This window comes from Delphinapterus leucas, chromosome 13 (genome assembly GCF_059928025.1).
Source record: "Delphinapterus leucas isolate spDelLeu-1000000601 "Yukka" chromosome 13, BTC_Dleu_Yukka2, whole genome shotgun sequence".
NCBI classification, from domain to species: Eukaryota; Metazoa; Chordata; class Mammalia; order Artiodactyla; family Monodontidae; genus Delphinapterus; species Delphinapterus leucas.
Genome location: NC_143141.1, coordinates 62,695,916 through 62,714,278, shown reverse-complemented (window position 1 = coordinate 62,714,278; position 18,363 = coordinate 62,695,916). Strand labels below are relative to the sequence as shown.

General features: G+C 43.7%; 1 long non-coding RNA gene and 1 pseudogene across 1 annotated transcript in view; one reads left to right on the top strand and one right to left on the bottom strand.

The window, feature by feature from the left end:
- The first annotated feature begins 4,961 nt into the window (after window positions 1–4,961).
- LOC111174852 (uncharacterized) overlaps window positions 4,962–18,363 on the top strand; it is a 29,197-nt gene continuing 15,795 nt past the window's right edge. Inside the window, exon 1 of the long non-coding RNA XR_004024172.2 lies at window positions 4,962–6,096. This is a non-coding gene — a long non-coding RNA (uncharacterized LOC111174852). The remainder of the gene's footprint in view (window positions 6,097–18,363) is intronic.
- LOC111174849 (josephin-1 pseudogene) lies at window positions 11,565–12,611 on the bottom strand (annotated as a pseudogene).

Below are 18,363 nucleotides of genomic sequence, written 5' to 3'. Positions count from 1 at the left end.
GTGGGAGGATGGGGTTTGGCTGAGAGACAATAGATATATAATTGGTACAGGGTACATTCTCTGTGACCCAGAACTTCCACTTCTAGGAATTTATCCTAGTAATATTTATACGTATCAAGACATATGTATAAGATTGTTTAATTCCACATTATTTGTAGTTGGGGAAAAGTAACAGTAACCTGCCCATCAATAAATTATTCAAATCATGAAACATCTTTACAATGAAATAAAAATAGCTAATCTTAGTTAAACAATTACTATGTGCCAGACATTGCTCTAAGTTATTTATAACTATTAACTAAATTTATCTTCACAATTATCATGTTTCCATTTACAGATGATGTAATTTATATGTATTGACATGGAAAGCTGTCCAGGGATATAACAGGCAAAAAGCAGCTAGCAGAACATTACATATAGTATATCATGCATTACCATTATAATACAATAGCAAAAAATGATATATTAAAATCTGAGACACAGTCCCAGTAGATAACTACTGATCTAGAATAGGAATGAAAGGACATTCAGTTATACCAAACATGGTGTTTTCATGCAATTTGATGAACTGGTAACACTTTCAGAAGAAGAGAAAGTAGAAATGATTAGGTTGATTTGCTGGTTTAGAGTATTCTGTCAATGGTCCGACGGATAGTCATTCTGAATGATCTCAACATTAGGGATGATGGGAAGAACTGACCCACAGATGTTCCTATATCTCATTTCTTTAGGACACACTCTTGGGAGAAACACTCCAGTGCAATTTGTCTGGGCTTCTCGGTTGCTCTTTGCCTTATGCTGTTTCACCTTAGTAAGCTCATTCCACGCTTACTTTTAGTCCATGGCAAGGTTTAAAAAATTTTCCAACACTTTATTATGGGAATTTTTAAACATACAGAACAGATAAAAGAAATCTACAGAGAACACACGTATCTATCATCGGATTGTACAGTTAACATTTTACTATACTTGCTTTATTACAAATCTACTTATTTCTCTATGCATCCATTGATCCACTTCATTTTTGGGGACACATTTCAAAGTAATTTGCTGACATCAATCAGTACATTTTTCCCTAAATGCTTCAGTATACATATCAACAACTATAGTTTAATATTTATTTATAGTTCATTTTCTTTCCCTGTGAGGTAAAATTTACACACAGGAAATGCACAAATCTTAGGTGAACCATTTGATGAGTTTTAACTAATGTGTGCATCTGCATAACTCAAACTTCTGTCTAGAGAGAACTTTACTGTACCTGCGAGTTCCCTCATGCCTCCGCCCTGGGGTACTTCCCTGCCTCCGCACCACTCCCCCACCAGACAATCACTGCTCTGATTTTTTTCCATCACAGATATCCATTCTAGAACTTCATGTAGATAGAATAATACAATATGTCTTTCACTCAGCGTAACGTTTTTGCGTTTTTGTGATTCATCCATGGTATTGCATGTCCCCATTGTTTGTTAAGCATTTCCTTATTTTCGGGCATAAGATGATGTTTCAGGTTCAACTTGTACTTTCCCTGTTCTAGGCCTGGAATCAGCCATTTTCCCAAGGACCTCTGGTTTCCTTTAATAAAAGGTATATTCAGAGACCAAGATTTGGGCACTCAATGTTTTAATTGCTACTGGGGTGTCATTGCTTTTAGGCTCATTCACTCCGTGGACAGACATAGGAAATACACACACACACACGTACACACACACATATATATGAGATATATATGTGTGTTAATATATGTATATATACATACACACATATACATCTGTAACTATTTCTGTATTTATCTGGGTGTATGTATATATTCACACACACCAACACACATAATAATAAAAGCTAAGTTCATACTGATACTGTGGTTTCAATCCAAACCCTCATGGTTTTCTAGACTTCCTGTTTCAATGTTTGTAAATACCTTCTCTGGCAATGAGAATTTTGGCTCCTATTATGCTAGTATATTTACTTATTGGCTCAATCTCCCAACCACGCCCGCTGTCTCTTCCGCCCACCACCTTCACATCCCGCCTCTTTACCCTGTGTCTCACCGCCTCCTGCCCTGCATCCATGCCTCTGCATGGCTTCCGCAACCCTCTCACTATCCTGTGATTTCAGTTGCTGTGCTGAGTTCTCCATGCTGGGAAGGGAAGCAGAGGGAGCAGGCAACACGTTTTGAAGGGATGAAACCCAAGTGAACAAAACCATTTACTCCTTTTGCAGTAGTTCTATTTCTTAATTCCTGTTCTTAAATTTTTTTTTTTTTTTTTTTTGGCTGCGTTGGGTCTTTGTTGCTGTGCACGGGCTTTCTCTAGTTGTGGTGAGCTGGGGCTACTCTTCATTGCAGTGTGAGGTCTTCTCATTGCGGTGCCTTCTCTTGTTGTGGAGCACGGGCTCTATCATGTATCTATCAATGGTCAGACAGATAGTCTGCTCTAGGAACGTGGGCTTCAGTAGCAACATGCGGGCTCAGTAGTTGCGGCTCGTGGGCCCTGGAGTGCGTGAGCTTCAGTAGTTGCAGCGCCCGGGCTTAGTTGCTCTGTGGCGTGTGGGATCTTCCCGGACCAGGGAATGAACCTGTGTCCCCTGCATTGGCAGGTGGATTCTTCACCACTGTGTCACTGGGAAGTCCTGTTCCTAAATTTTTACAGAGAAAAGCACTGAGTCTTTAAAAAAAGAGAAAGGGAACGATGGAGTGGAGCAAGTTACAATTTTATTTAAAGTCCCAAGCAGAAGACTTATTTTTAAGGATTTAATTAATTAATTAATTATAACATCTTTATTGGAGTATAATTGCTTTACAAGGTTGTGTTAGTTTCTGCTGTATAACAAAGTGAATCAACTATATGTATACATATATCCCCATATCCCCTCCCTCTTGCATCTCCCACCCTCCCTATCCCACCCCTCTAGGTGGTCACAAAGCACAGAGCTGATCTCCCTGTGCTATGCGGCCCAGGCAGAAGACTTTTAACAGGCTATTAGAATGATAACCTGTGCTTGCTGTGGAATCAGCTCAAAGCCTTCCTGATGTTGCCCAGCACGGGCTAACGCTGCTCTGTAACAAGTGAACACACTGATGGCCTTCAAAGGCGTCAATCAGTCATAAGGAGTATTAGCAGAAGCTTCCATTGCCGAAGTGTTGGCTGTCCTTGGGCGGGCACAGCAGGCGAGGGTCCCAGCCATTTGCCCCAGTCCTCCGGCCTTGGCATTCACGAGGTCTCAGCTGTGACAGGCCTGTAGGCATCAAGGTCGGGCTTTCACCCAGCTTCCTTGGGGTTTCTCATCAGAGCCTTTGCCTATCACCTTAGGGGGGAAACCCTGCCACAGTTCCTTTCACATTTCCTAAGTCCAAGAAATAATCTGGCTTTTGGAAAACAATCTGATAACTCTTTCTGGAAGTTGTGGGAGGTAGCGACCCCTTGAGTGCACCAAGCAGCGTGTAGGGTTGGTTCTTTCATTTCGAGTAGCTTAATTTGCTTATCAGATTGCACAAAGTTGGGTGCTCTCAGGGTCTGCTTCTATCTCTGGCCACACACTTCCTTCTGACCAGGGAACCCACTTGATCATCTCTGAAATATGCCACATTTGTAGGCTTAAGGCAGCCCTGACCTAAAATAAGGATGGCAGATTTGTTTCAAGACATGTAGTAGCTCTGATTAATTGTTCGCGTAGGCCTGAGAGAGCTGTATAGTAAAGGACTTTGTGGCCTCATCAGGGCTCAATAGGAAAGAGTACTGTAATTGATTAGTTATGTCTGCCGTGAGCATGGCAGGGAGGACTGGGGTAGATGGGCACCATATTTGTCATCCCTATCCTAGGATTTAACCTCATGTTCCACCACAAGATAGGTAAGAAAGTTTTGCCTGAGGTAGAGAGTAATTATCTTAACTTCAAAACTGCCTGATTGGCAGTATCTCGTGTCTGTTGTCCTTATTTATTTTATTAATATTTTGGCCAAGTGTGTTCTCTGACGAATAACAAGAGAAAAATGAATATTCATCGAACATCTACTAATTGTCAGTTCCTTCTTTTAGTAGCTGTATTAAATATCTCTCATGATATATTCAAAACAATATTATAAGATCAGAATATTATTCCCCTTCTTAAAATAATAAAGAAATTAAGCCTCAGAGAAGAAAATATTTGCCTAAACCATAATAGAACGTCTCAAATCCAAGGGTGATACTCATTCTGATATACTTGGACAGTGGTTCTCACTCTTAGGAACATATTAGAATCTCCTGGAAAGATTTTAAAAACATTTGAAAATTTTGATGACCGCATCTTGTCAATTACATCAGAACCTCTGGGGTAGGGGAGACTCAGGCATAGGAATGGGTTAAAATTTTCCCAGTTGATTCTAATCTGCAGTCACTGGGCCAAGGAGTAGGGAGCAGGATAATTTATATTTATAGAATGCCCATTCTGAGCCTAGCTCCCTGCCCTGCCATATTCTATCTAATTTAATTCTCATGTAATTTCTCAAAGAAAAAACGATTAGCCTCTTTTTACCTATGAGGAAAATGGAGGCTCATAAAACAAAGAAATTCCTGAAGATCTTGCAGTAGAACTGGGATTTGAATGCAAGTCTGTTTGCTTCCAAAGTACTTGCTCTTTCCATGGCACCATGCTTTTTTTTGGTTAAGTTTCTGAACCAAGGCTCCACCCTTAACCTTAGTTTTGAGCAAATCTGGATTCTGCCTAGTTTCCATATCTGACCCCAACTTGTCATTCCCTTCCTTGACTTGGTTCCAGCTTCAGCTGGAAGCACCATTCTGAGCATTTGGTTTCATGGTCGAGAAATGCAAGAGGCACTCCCTAAAGTTACCACCTTCTATCCTGTGGGCTTTGGGCAGCTCAGAGTAAGGCTGTTTCCAGAGCCAGGGATCCTGCACAGTGACCTCGACTGCAGGATCTCTGATGTCCAGGCCGGATAAGTGTGGAGTCCCTTCTTTGGACACCAGGCAGTTCACAGAGATACAGAAGAGTTGTGGCCTGAGGTCCTAATCCTGTTAATTGAGGGCACCTGTGTGCCTGCTTGGCTGTTTTAATGTCACATTGACTTCAGCTCCTTAGGTCAGAATCATGAGTCTCCATGAGATAGCTGAGTAAACAGGAGAACCTCAGAGCTGGATTGGACCTCCAGCTTGATTTAGTTCCACACTTCCCTAAGGCCAAAAAGCCCTGTCGAGCACCATTGTCTGAAACAAATGAGACTGTTTAAATATTTCCTGGGGAAGGAATGGCACAATCTCTCCCATTAATTGATACATTGTTAGGCAGCTCAGAAACATTTTTAAAATTAAGCCTGTATATTGCTCTCTATAATTTTAAAGTTCTTCAGCTGATTGATTTTCCTCAATCTTATCAAAGACTAATTTCTATAAAGTTGATCCATCATCCAAGTAGTTGGTACAAATTAGGTTGGACTAAGCAAGGTCAGTTCCAGGCCAAATTATGAATAAGGTTCTCCAGCGGAGTTTACTTTCATTGTCCTTAATCATGTGTTTTCCTTTAGGGACAGCCCCTTCTCACCCTCTCCAGTCTAACTTTTCTTCCCCCATCAGAATTCCCGCTGTCAGAAAAAATTTGGAAACTTAGCCACCAGGGGTAAGTGAATGATAAAACATGATTGTCTCCTCCTAAGAGCATTTATACTTTTTTTTTTTTTTTTTAAGGATGAAGGCTTGAAAGGTTTGGCATAAAGGAATAAAATGAATCTTAGTCATCAGGCAGTTTAAGGGAGGGTGGGGTAAGGGAACATAGCTTCCCAGCAATTCTGATATTGAAACAGCACGTAAAACATTGATCAGCTTCAGCTAGTTTTGCCTCCTTAAACAGAGCGTTGATTAATCAAATTGAAACAGCACCAGCTTAAACTGGTTTTGCCTCTGTAACTAGGTTGATTAATCAAACCTTGAGTTACTTTACAGAGGCAGCACTGCGCATGTGCAAGACGCGAACCCACCTCTCCAGGATGACCCCAGAACCTAGGATCTTCAGTCCACAGAACTCAAAGGATAGAAGTGTTGCCACCGGAGCCCCTTACGAAGCAAGAAGTCCTTCAATAAGGAAAATCTGGCCTCCTGCACCGTAAGTAGCTTATATGGACTAATTCAAGACTAGCCAATCAGCTTCCAAGTTTGAAATTCCCCTAACTCCTTAAATTTTGCCCTGAAGCCTGGATAGAGAGAGAGATTTGAGAACTTCGTCTCCAGTTTCCTTGCCGGTCAATCTCACAATAAAGCTCTTCCTTTTCTCAAAAGCTAATGCCGTAATATTGGCTTCTGTGCGCCTGGGGCAGCCAGCCTTTGCTCGGTAGCAATATTGCGTCACGTAGGACACCTGACTCGCCAACGTGAGCCTGGTCCTACGTCTCCATGCTGGGCTGCTGCCTGGTCAGATGACGATCTCCGCTCTGTGAACACCGGTGGTCTCATGGGAAGATGGAATAGAAGAGCATAGGGAGATCAGGGACCTGTGTTACTTGAGATCTAAGTGAAATAGAAAGTGGCCGGTTGGCTCAAAGTATAAGCCCAGTAGGATTCGAATAGCCACCCTCAGTTTGACTGATGATCTGTTTTCATTCCCTTCTCAAAGATGGCAACGCCCACAGTGCAGTCTCCACTCCACCCTTCCCGCTGCCAAAACAGGAGTCAACGATCATTTGGATAGGAGTTTTCCTCAGAAAAAACAGCCGTGTCTTTTGATGCAGGGCATACACATTCCTTGAAAGGCTTTCTGTCGAAACAGACAAGATCCCAGCCTGCCTTCCTTTCAGAGAGATGAAAATATCACAGCCTGTGGTGGTTGAGAGCGCTGTGAAAACTAAATTCCTTAGCCTTGAGGTGTAGGGATGGGTGTGTGTGTTTAATTTATTATTTACTGAGAAGCCTGCCCAAACACTGCATTTTAGGAACTGGTAAGAAATACCGATGAAAATATGAGCACCCGGGGCATGAAAGAGCCTTTGAAACTAGGACAGACTTTCATTAGAGCCCTACCTGGAGTCTGTGGGCAAGGCAGTTTGTATGCACTACCCTCTCATCCTCGCAAATCAGTTTTTAAACTTGGTTTAGGCTCCGGGAAGCAGTGAAATTGGGAATTTCAAATGAGCCTCTCATTTCAGATGTGTCCATAATAGAAACCACTGGGCAGTGGGGCATAATTAACAATCTCTCCTTCACTGAGACCGCAGAATGGCATTCATTTCACCAACTGGGCTTGACAAGAATTGGCTAGAATGTCTGAGTAGCTTTCCAGCTGCTGCTCGTGTAGCTCTGGCTTCCAGCAGTATTTGCATTCCAAATAAAACGAGGCCTGAAATAGATATGCAATACATGTTCAAAGCTATTTTTAATCAATGATCACTTGGTTTGCTGTGAAAGATTATCAGCAGGTCACAATCCATTTCGGATTTTGCTGTGTCCTGCAGAACTGATCTAAACACACAGCGACTTCAACTTCCTTGTGCTTCGTCAGCTCTGTGGATGAAGGGGAGGAGGGGCTTGAGTGGACGGGGGCCGCACAGACATGTTTACAGTTACAAGGACCAGAGCTGGAGGGCCATTTATTTGAACTGTTTAAGTTTGTCCTGGTCCCACAGAGAAACTTTGTGGGGCAGTCATAAGCCCGGAGGATTCTGTCCTCAGAACCTCCATCCTGAAACTCGCCATGTTACTGTCCAGGAAGCCAATCAATTTCAATTCAAGGGAGAACTGAGAAAGAAATGTTTCTCATTTCTAAGCCCCTTCTAGCTGTGGGGATGCTGTGAGCCCTGCATATTTCTTTATAGATAGTATCTTCCTGGAAGCTTGAGCTTTCTATAGGGACTGCTGCCAGTATTATCCACTAGTTATTGTTGTTGTTTTAAATAATAGCACCTTACATTTATTTAGCACGATTACTGTTTGCAAGCAAGTCTATAATCTCATTTGCAAAGAGAATTTACATAGTATGAATATTCAAATAGTTATAATTGCATATTAATTTTGTTTAACAGAATATGCTCATATTACTTTCCCCACCCCTGTTTCTCTCTTTTCTTTTACTATAATGTGTTTTCCTTTTTGATCCAGCTCTTCTGACTTTTTTTTTTTTTTACTTTGTTTTTACACATCCATTGGCAACTATATTTCAATTGATCCCCAGGACTATTAGTCTTAATCTTACAACTTAAAAATAAACCCTCTGTCTTTTACCCATAATATTCATTTTGCCGTCATTTTCCATCCTCCCCAAATGCTAGTTTATAATTTCCAAAAACATTTTGCTGTGATTTACTTAAGAGTTTAGATGTGGCTTCGTCTTTTTTCAAATTATAATAGTTGATACCAACTCATGCACATATAAACTCTGCACAAGGTTTCTAACCTCTCTGTGCCTCAGTTTCCTCATAAGTTAATTTGAGTTCATTAACTATTGTGAGGGGTAAGTGAGTTATAACACTGTAAAGTGCTGAGTGCATCTGGCACGTGGTCAGCATTCACTGAATGTTTGCTGTTACTATGTTGTTTGTCTTCCTCCACGAAAATGTGTGCTCTGTGAGGGCAAGCTCTGTGCTGAACGGCTTGCATTTGGCCCTCCAGGTCCATGCTCTGCCTTCTCCACCCTGTGCGTTGACCCAGCAGACAGGTGTTGTATGGACCACATCAACAGTCCTTACCTGTGGCTCCAGGTTGGGTTTTGCTCCTTGTGGAGTGCTGGCAGGAGACTGGAGGGAGCAGGGAGAGTGAGTTTGGGGAATTTGTTCCTCTAGATCCCTCCCTGGGCGAGTCACATCAGGATGGCTGTGTCCTTGACTGAAAGTCACAGGTCCTGTCGGATGGCCTCTCCACAAGCTTTCTATCCAGGCGCCACTGACTACTTCCTCCCTTTGCCTGCTCAAGCCCAGTGCTGGCCACTGTGACCATCCTTTGTTATTCCCCTACACTCTGCCGACACCTTAAATTACCCCTGTTTAAAGTCCCCTCAAATTATCCAATGTGAACGTGGCTTTCTTTGTCTTCCATGACTTTGATATTTTTGAAGAGTCTGATCAGATATTTTGTAGAATGTTGCTCAATTTGGGTTTGCCTGGTGTTTTTTCACGGTGAGCTTGCAATTTTGCATTTTGGGAAGGATACTTTAGGGGTCATGTACCCTTCTCAGTGCATCGTATTGGCGGATACATGATTCAATGTTTTATTACTAGTGATGTTAACCTTGATCACTTGGTTAAGGTGATGTCTGCTTTACTTTATTATACCGTTACTATTTTGCATTGTAATTAATAAGTAGTTTTTGGACTCTCTCTCTCTCTCTCTCTATATATATATATATATTTTTTTTTTTTTTTTTTTTTTTTTCGGTACGCGGGCCTCTCACTGTTGTGGCCTCTCCCGTTGCGGAGCACAGGCTCCGGACGCGCAGGCTCAGCGGCCATGGCTCACGGGCCCAGCCACTCTGCGGCATGTGGGATCTTCCCAGACCAGGGCACGAACCCGCGTCCCCTGCACCTGCAGGCGGACTCTCAACCACTGTGCCACCAGGGAAGCCCAAGGACAATATTTTGAGACTATGCAAATATCCTGTTTCTCTTCAAGCTTTCGCTCATTAGTTTGAGCATTCATCAGTAGATCTTGCCTGCAACAGTTAACACGGTAGTGTTCTAATGCCAATTTTCTATTTCCCTCATTCCTTCCATATTTCTTTTTTTTTCTATGTATGGAGTTTTCCATTTTTAATATTTGGTTAAACAAAATACATCTTTTGTAAACAAACCCAGCACAAGGCCAACAAAAAGGAATAAAAGCAAGAAAAACAAAAAGCCTAGGGTTGCCCCTTACTGGGCATCAGCGTCAGGCCTGCCCCCTTTCTTAAAGGAAGTGGGGCTTTTTGCCCTTGGGCATCAGCATAGGTCCCTGTTCCTAAGCACCAGAATTGGATATGAGCAGAGAAACCAGCCCTGAAATGTTTAAGCGTCTTTGCATATATCCCACTGGCTCATGGACTCCAAGTGCATGGGGACTCCTTTGAAGTGCCATTTGCACAGGCCCAAGCAGAGTGGTGGCAAGGAGTTTCCTTCTCCTCCCAGGAAATGGCTTACATCACTGACAGTGCCGATGGACCCAAGGTCCTGCTTGTGACAATGAGCAAGGTTGGCTGTAACTTCTGGCTGGTGGTGGTTGGAATGTCATTGTGCGGGGGCGAAGAGCTCCCTGTGGTGCCAAGCAGGTCTGGTGTAGAAAATGGTGCAGAAGACAATGCGGCCACTTGCTGAGAGGGTGTAATGCAGTTGCCGCTTGGTGGCCTCTGTTACTCAGCAGAAAAAATGGCCTTGTTGGATTGAAGATACATGTGCAGAAAAAGTGCTGGTGTAAACATGCACTCCAGTCACAGTGGGGAGAAAGCCTCAGCTTCATCCCGTTAAGCTTGCTCAGGCTGGACATGCAAGCCCCAGGCTGGCTCTGCTATTGGAGAGGTCTGGCCAGTGGGGCAGCTGTCAGACCTGCCGAAACCACTGACCTGTGAGGGCTGGACAGGCCATCCTTGCCTGCCCGCCTGCCCTGAGACAACCACAGCCACTGTGGTGACAGGCGGTATAGTATGACCCTTACTTCTCCTTTTGTTTTCCCAAGTTACGGGGAGAAAAGTGGCCTACAACTATTTAAAGAGGTAGGGGGCGGGTCCATTCTCAGTTGATCTGTAAAGGAAGCTGCAGAGAGATGACAAAGCGTAACGCACATATCCACCCAATGTGAGGGCTCTGCTGCTTGTCACTATAGTGGCTCCAAGCCTAGGACGTCTACCCATTCTAGCTGCTCCAAGTCTCTGAAGGCTTATCTTCCCAATACTTTCCTTGCCCAACTCTGTCTCAAACTAGTAGAATTTGATGTCAAAGGCAGTCTTATTTTTTCCTGATTTTTGCCAGAGTGGGTCAGCTGGGAAAACTGCCCTTTTGCCTATCTTGTGCCTCAAAGCCTCCTAAACCAGTGCAATGCACTGAAGTGGGAGGGATGATGCCGGAGTGAGGCGGACAGGCTGCCCATGCCTGCCCCAGCCTGGTTCTGGCCACATCCTCTTAGGTATCTAGCTCACCCTGTCACACTAGAATATCGCAGGATTCAACCGCCCGGCATGGAATATTAGAGAACTTTTCATTATAAAACTCCAAGGATGGCCATAAACCACTCTTAAAAACAGGGTAAGGGCGGCATTAAGGGTTGGAGACAGCATGCTGTAGTGCTGCTGCAGTTTTGGAGATGGTTTCCTGAGAGGCCTTTTTGCTCTAAGTCCTTCAAACCCGTCACATGGGCTTTGCCTGTACTGTGTCTTCAGACCCACTGGTTGCCAGGAAAGGGGAAGTGAAGGCAGCATCTCCAGGTGAGCCAGAGCAGCAGTGAACTCCAGCAGAGCCTCTGGCAAGTCCTCAGAGAAACGGGGAAATAAGCTAAGACCCACATTTCTTTCTCCTCTCTTAAATAAAACCAAAGTCTTCCATAGCTTGCCCTAAGCACACACAGCTCCTACTTTCCTTTCCCAGAACAAGTAACGCTGGTTGGTTCTGTAACAGTCCTCACGTCTGTCCTATTGCACTGTCAAATCTGAGGGGAAAAACCCGATGAGATGTTTGGGGATGTGGCAAGGGCAGACCCACTGTAGAGGCCACAGCACATCACAGAGGATTTCGGGGGTTGAGGTGAGGGAAGGCTGGGTAGAACTGTGTTACACATCAGCCCTCCAACTCTGATGGACCTCCACCTCTTCTGGTACCACCAGCAGGAGTTCACAGTTCTTTCCTCGCAAATGATGTTTTAAAAATTTCCTGAGCTCGCCCTCACCTCCAATCCATTCGGGCATCTTCAGTTTGGAGTCGAGGTTGTAGTAGGCACCTCCCACCTCTCGAACACAGATCCAGTGCTGCCTTTTGAGTGGCAACTTCAGTGGACCCCAACACAGGCTGGAGGGCAGATTCATGATGAAGGCCATAACGTTAGTGAGAGCAATGGCGCCGACATCCCTGCGCTTGTCCCACCAAACAGCTTCATAGCCTTTGGTTTGAAGTGCTGCCATAATGACGTTCACATCATAGTTCCCATTTCCCAGCATGCTCTTCTTGTGGGGGGTCACCATGGTGTTTGGAGACAACCTCTGGAAAATCTCTTGCAGCGTGTCCCGGGTGAAGGCATTGCTGTCCTGGAAGACGTTACGGAGGGCGTGCAGAGCACAAAGCTCCCTGCGCTGTTTCTCATGGTAGATTTGTAGGGGTGCAGCCTGGGGCAGCTCCAATGATTCGGATTTGGCCTTGTCTCCTTTCCATGGCACGCAACTCATGTTTTTCGTTTTAGGTTCCAGAGAGGGCTAAAAACACCCCACTCTTTCCTCCTGAGGAGGAATGTAAGCTTCTCAGTCTTTGCAGGATTCCTGAGGTCTACCTTATTTTCTGATGTCCATGATTTATGCTTTGTCACGGGGAGAAAAGGTTGTAATCAAAAGGCAAAATAATCCCCCTCTTCTCAAAACAAAGATAACTTTTGGATTCAGTGTATTTTGCCACCACTGTCGAAGTGCAGAAGTTTTAAAAAATCATATAAAATCTAAGACCTTGTTTTCCTTCTTCCACCTTCCTCTTCTACCCCTTCCAAAAACACACGATTTTCTTGCTGTATTTTCCTTTCTGCAAATGCCAGCCAGACCTCAAGGCAGGAGGACCGAACGGAGTCGGTCACATCGCTCCTTTTCTTCCATTTCTTTGGAACCACAACGCCACTGACTCAGGAGACAAGGCCGAGGTGGTGGGTAAAACGCAGATTTCGAGCGGCTAGTGAGGGACGGCCAGCGTGGGATCGCGGGCCCTGCTGGGGCGTCGGAGGAGGCTCTCCATCCTCTCGGGTGCGGTGGGACCCCCGCGGGGCCGAGGCCGGCGCAGCTCCCTCGGAAAGCGCGGACTCTCACCCTCTCGTCGCGGCCCGCTGCAGGCCGCCACCTGGAGCTGCGAGCCGCCACCTGGGACGCGCTCGGGCGGGCGAGCGAGCGCGTGCACCTGAGCCCGACGTCAGTGGCTCCAGCCCATATTTCTTTTTTTTTTTTAAATTATTTTATTTATTTATTTATTTATTTTTAGCTGCGTTGGGTCTTCATTGCTGTGCACGGGCTTTCTCTAGCTGCTGCGAGCAGGGGCTACTCTTTGTTGCGGTGCGCGGGCTTCTCATTGCGGTGGCTTCTCTTGTTGCGGAGCACGGGCTCTAGGTGCGCGGGCTTCAGTAGGTGTGGCTCGTGGGCTCTAGAGCGCAGGCTCAGTAGTTGTGGCGCATGGGCTTAGTTGTTCCGCGGCATGTGGGATCTTACCAGACCAGGGCTCGAACCCCTATCCCCTGCATTGGCAGGCGGATTCTTAACCACTGCGCCACCAGGGAAGTCCCCCATATTTCTTAATTGGAATTCATTCTTCCATAAGGAAGAGTTGTATCTTATTTATTTATTTCAGTATGGACTTGTGGATATTTATTTTATTATTAGGATTATATACAACCCCACGCTATCATTATTTATGAAGTTGGTCCAACTTTGGCTACTGGGAGCTCTTTTAGACTGGATCCTATGTCCTTTTCACATACACACATTTTTGAGCACTTCCTTATTTCTGGCACCAAAAGATGCTTCTGCTATTTGTATTTTTCTTTTTTTAAATGAGTAGACTTTATTTTTTAGAGCAGTTTCAGGTTTACAAAGAAAGTGAGCAAAAAGTACAGGGAGTTCCCATATACCCCCCTCGGTTTCCCCTACTATTAATATCTTGCACTGATATGGTGTATTTATTACAATTGATGAACCAATATTGATATATTACTATTAACTTAAGTCCATAGTTTAAATTAGGGTTCACTCTTTGTGCTGTCTAGTTCTGTGGGTTTTGACAAATGCATAATGTCATGTGTCTACAATGACAGTAGCATATAGACGAGTTTCACTAGCCTAAAAATTCCCTGTGTTCCATCTATTCTTCCCTCCTTCCCCCCAACCCAAACTGCTGGAAACCACTGACCTTCTCACTGTCTCTGTAGATTTGCCTTTTCCAGAATGTCACGTTGTTGGAATCATACAGTATGATGTGTCTTCTTTCACTTAGCAATAGGCATGTAAGGTTCTTCTATGTCTTTTCATGGCTTCATAGCTCATTTCTTATTATTACTGTATAATATTTCATTGTATGGATGTACCACCATTTATCCACTCACTGACTGAAGGACATCTTGGGTGCTTCCAAGTTTTGGCAATTATGAATAAAGCTTCTGTAAACATTTATGTGCAGGTTTTTGTAGGACATACGTTTTCAACTCATTGGCGTAAATACCTAGGAGTGTGATTGTTGCCTCATATGGTGAGACTATGTTTAACTTTGTAAGCAACTGCCAAGTTGTCTCCCGAAGTGGCTGTACCATTTTGCATTCTCATCAGCAGTGAATTCTTGTTGTCTTAACATCCTTTAGCATTTGGTGTTGTCAGTATTTTGGATTTTATCCATGCTAGTAGTTATGTACCAACTGTGTTAACTGGTCAAATCCAATAAAAGGTGCTGTCTGAAATGTTTGATGAAGGATGTGACTTGAGAATCAGATTTCTTGGAATTGGGAAAGGAGCCAAAGCAGAAGCTAAGTTGAAAACAAAAAAAGAGGGACCAAGTCTCAGCCCAGTATGGCAAAAATCTACCTGAAAGCACAAATAAAACTTAATTCCCAAGTCTAGAGTCAAACTGAGGAAAGGAAGTACATTGGTATTTTTTAGTATGTGGACATCTGTCTTAGTGTCTTAATTTTGGCTAGCTGGAATTTCTTCTTCAAGTACATTTATCAGAAAAGATAAATGTGTAATGTATTTTCTGACCCCATGAATCTTGGGAATGTTGGGAATGCCTTCAGGCATAGAAGACAAGTAAGTTGGAGTAGTGGAACATCTGTTGTGCTTTTCTGCTCAGCTTTTCCTGTTTGTCTTTTGTTGTCATTGTCGTTGTTTTTGTTTTGTTTTGTTTTCAATTGAGGAACATTTACTCCCTCAACCCATGTATTTTTGGTATAATTATCACTTCAGAGTCGGTATGTTCCTAGACCTGGTTAACTGTGATAGCCTGTCCTTAATGACTTCTACAAGGGGTGGGGATATAATCCAAATAGGGCCAGTCACGGCCTTTGAATTAAATTACATGCATGGCTTGTGAGCTGTATGGATGTAGAGCTGGGCTGCGAGGGGCCATCTTCTCTGCCTTGTGAACAGAGTTCATCTGTGGCAAGAGAGAATGAGGCCAACATAAGCAAAATGAAACAAACAAAATGAAACACGCAGATCTTAGAGATGGAGAGAGAGAGAACCCAAGTGCTGGAGGGAAGAGAATGAGAAAATGAGAGTGGAGCTAGCAGAATTGTTTGAGATCTTTGATCAGCTGCGCTGGAAGTCTTACTCTTGGACCTTCCAGTCAGACAAGCCAATAAATTTCCTTTGTTTTTCTTAAGATAGTTTGAGTTGGTTTTCTGTCCTTTACAACTAAAAAAAAGTAAGTATAGAATTGCTATTAGGAAAAGGCCATTGCTAGGAATAAACTCTACAGTAAAGATTTGGTTGAGTCTAAGTGTATCACAGGATGGAGAGGACCCCCATACCAAGGGCAAGAAAATAGTCCATCTTTGCTATGCTGTTCCAAAACATATGGTTAAAGGGTGACCTCTTCTTTCTTTGGACTCAGACATGTGCCTGCTGAGACTGGAGCTTTAGAGGAATTGTCAGAATTTCAGGATGTTGCCCGCTTCTTGCACGTCATTCAAGAAAAGAAAAAGCTTCAGTATAAATTGGTCCCTGTGAAAGCAGGAAGGAAATAGTATATAACTTCGTTAAGAGGTGCCTTTCCTCCATTTGGATGTGGGCAGTAAGCTAAGACTGCTGGGGGTCAGATAATCATGCACCTCATGGAACTACAAAAGCCAAAATCCCTGACCCAAGCTGAAGTTAGTGTTGGCAGAGGTTGGGAGGTGGGAGATGGAGTAGGGGTTGTGATTGGGACTCAGGAGGAATTTGAGAAATCCGGAAGCCTGATCCTTTAAGCCCCTCCCCAAGCTATCCTGCTGAGCACTGGCTGGTGGGGAAGGTAACAATTCATTCCCTAGTAAACAGCCAACCAACCGGTTCAGCCTGGGCACAGCACTGAGCAGTTCTGCCTCAATACCTCAGCCTGAGTCATTTAGGACTCTCATAGCTGAAGGCTAAGAACTGCTGCTAAGAAACAGGTATGCAGAAGAGTCTGGTCTATAATCAAGGACAAGACAAGATTTCTGATTTTCACCTACAGAAGTAGACCCAATCAGTAGATGTCTAGGGGTTTAAAAGTATTGAACTTCCAGAGAAATATCAACCGGAAAGCATTTGGGATTGTTGGATTTCTAAGGCAATCCCCAGGTCCTTGTAATAACACCAAATGCAAGAGAGATGTTAAGGGGCAGGACCTCCAGAAGGATTTTTTCCTACATTCATTTTAGGTACAGCCTTGAAGAATAATGAATGTGGGCGATCTGTGCACAGGGAGAAGCCTGAGGTTGTCAGATTGGTTTCACTGTCAAGATGTAAATTCTTGCTGTGTTATTCTGTAGGGTCTGGTACATGCTGTGGCATACATCATGGCACCCTTTCTGAATGGAGTTTTTGTTTTTTAGTTTTTTTGGCCGCACCGCGAGGCATGTAGTATCTTAGTTCCCAGACCAGGGATTGAACTGCGCCCCCTGCAGTGGAAGCACGGAGTCTTAACCACTGGACCGCCAGGAAAGTCCCCTGAATGGAGTTTTATTGGAAGATATGCTGTTTTTCCTCCTCTACTGTGTAAGGGAGCTGTAGGGGATCATTACATTGATCATTTAAACTGCAGGGGTTTTTTTGTTTGTTTGTTTGTTTTTTTGCGGTAGGCGGGCCTCTCACTGTTGGGGCCTCTCCCGTTGCGGAGCAACAGGCTCCCGACGCGCAGGCTCAGCGGCCATGGCTCACGGGCCCAGCCGCTCAGCAGCATGTGGGATCTTCCCGGACCGGGGCACAAATCCGTGTCCTCTGCATCGGCAGGCGGACTCTCAACCACTGCGCCACCAGGGAAGCCCTGCAGGTTATTTTTTTATTATAACTATTATTATTGTACCTTTATAGTGAAAAATTTCAAACAACCACTATAAATATCAATAGAATAATGAACCCTGATGTATCCAACCTCAACAATGGTCAGCTTATAGTCAATCTGGTTTTATGCATAGCTCCACTCACTAGATTATTTTGAAGCAAACCCTACGCATCGTATCATTACATCTGTTAATAAGTCGTAAGTATTATTTAAAAAAACCCGTAATACAATAACACCCCAAAAATTAACAATGATTCATTATTATTATTAAATATCCAGGCAGTGTTCAGACTTCCAGTTGTTTCTTGAATGTAATTTTAAAAATATATATTGCAGATTATTGAATCAAGAGAAACCATATCTGGATATCAGAGATGTGTACATCACCCAGAGATCCTGGGCATGGAGGTGGGGTAGTAACTGGATGTGATTCTGTGTTGTCTCTTTTTGGAGTAAGTGTGACTTTAGTTATACATTAGTTGGACATACATTTGTTGGACAAATATCAGGTGGAGGGACTTTTGAAATTGTTTGAGTTTGTGTTAAGTAGGCATGGGGGAAATGTAGTTCATATTTGCTCTTATTATCTGCCCACTCTTTCTTTCTATGAAGGAACTGTCTCCCTCCCATCTCATTAGGTTCTTGTGAGACTGTTAATCACAGTGTATGCGCTGTCTGCAGGACCAGTGTGTGACTCAGGCCTGACCAATAATGGGCCAACTTCGCATCCATGGTGATTAGACATGGTCTGAATACAAGCAACCAAAGTATTCTCATGAGATTGAAAATCTCACGGATGCAGGGAGTCTGTCATCCGTTTGAATCATGAGCTAAAACAATGTGGGTATGGAATTTTTTCCTTGGCCACACTCCCTGGGATAGGGAAAGAGTGTACATAACAGTGGGAGAGAATGAGGCCAATATAGAGAGAAAAGCAGAGACAGGATGAAGCAAGAGTTGGCGGGGTTGATGGCAGGGAGGAAGAGAGAGAGGGGCAATGACAATATTTGAGCCCTTGGGTTTAGCGGTACCTAAAGTTACCTTGGAAGTTTTGTGAAACAATATATTCATTTATTTCCCCTTAAGCTAGTTAGAACTGGGTTTCCTCTCGGTTGCAACTAAAAGAGTCATAAAAACTGGGTATAAAAATCTTGAATTGCAACTTTTGCCCCTCAAAATTCTATATACTCTGCTTAATTTCCTTCTAACATTTAATAATGCAAAAGAGTGGA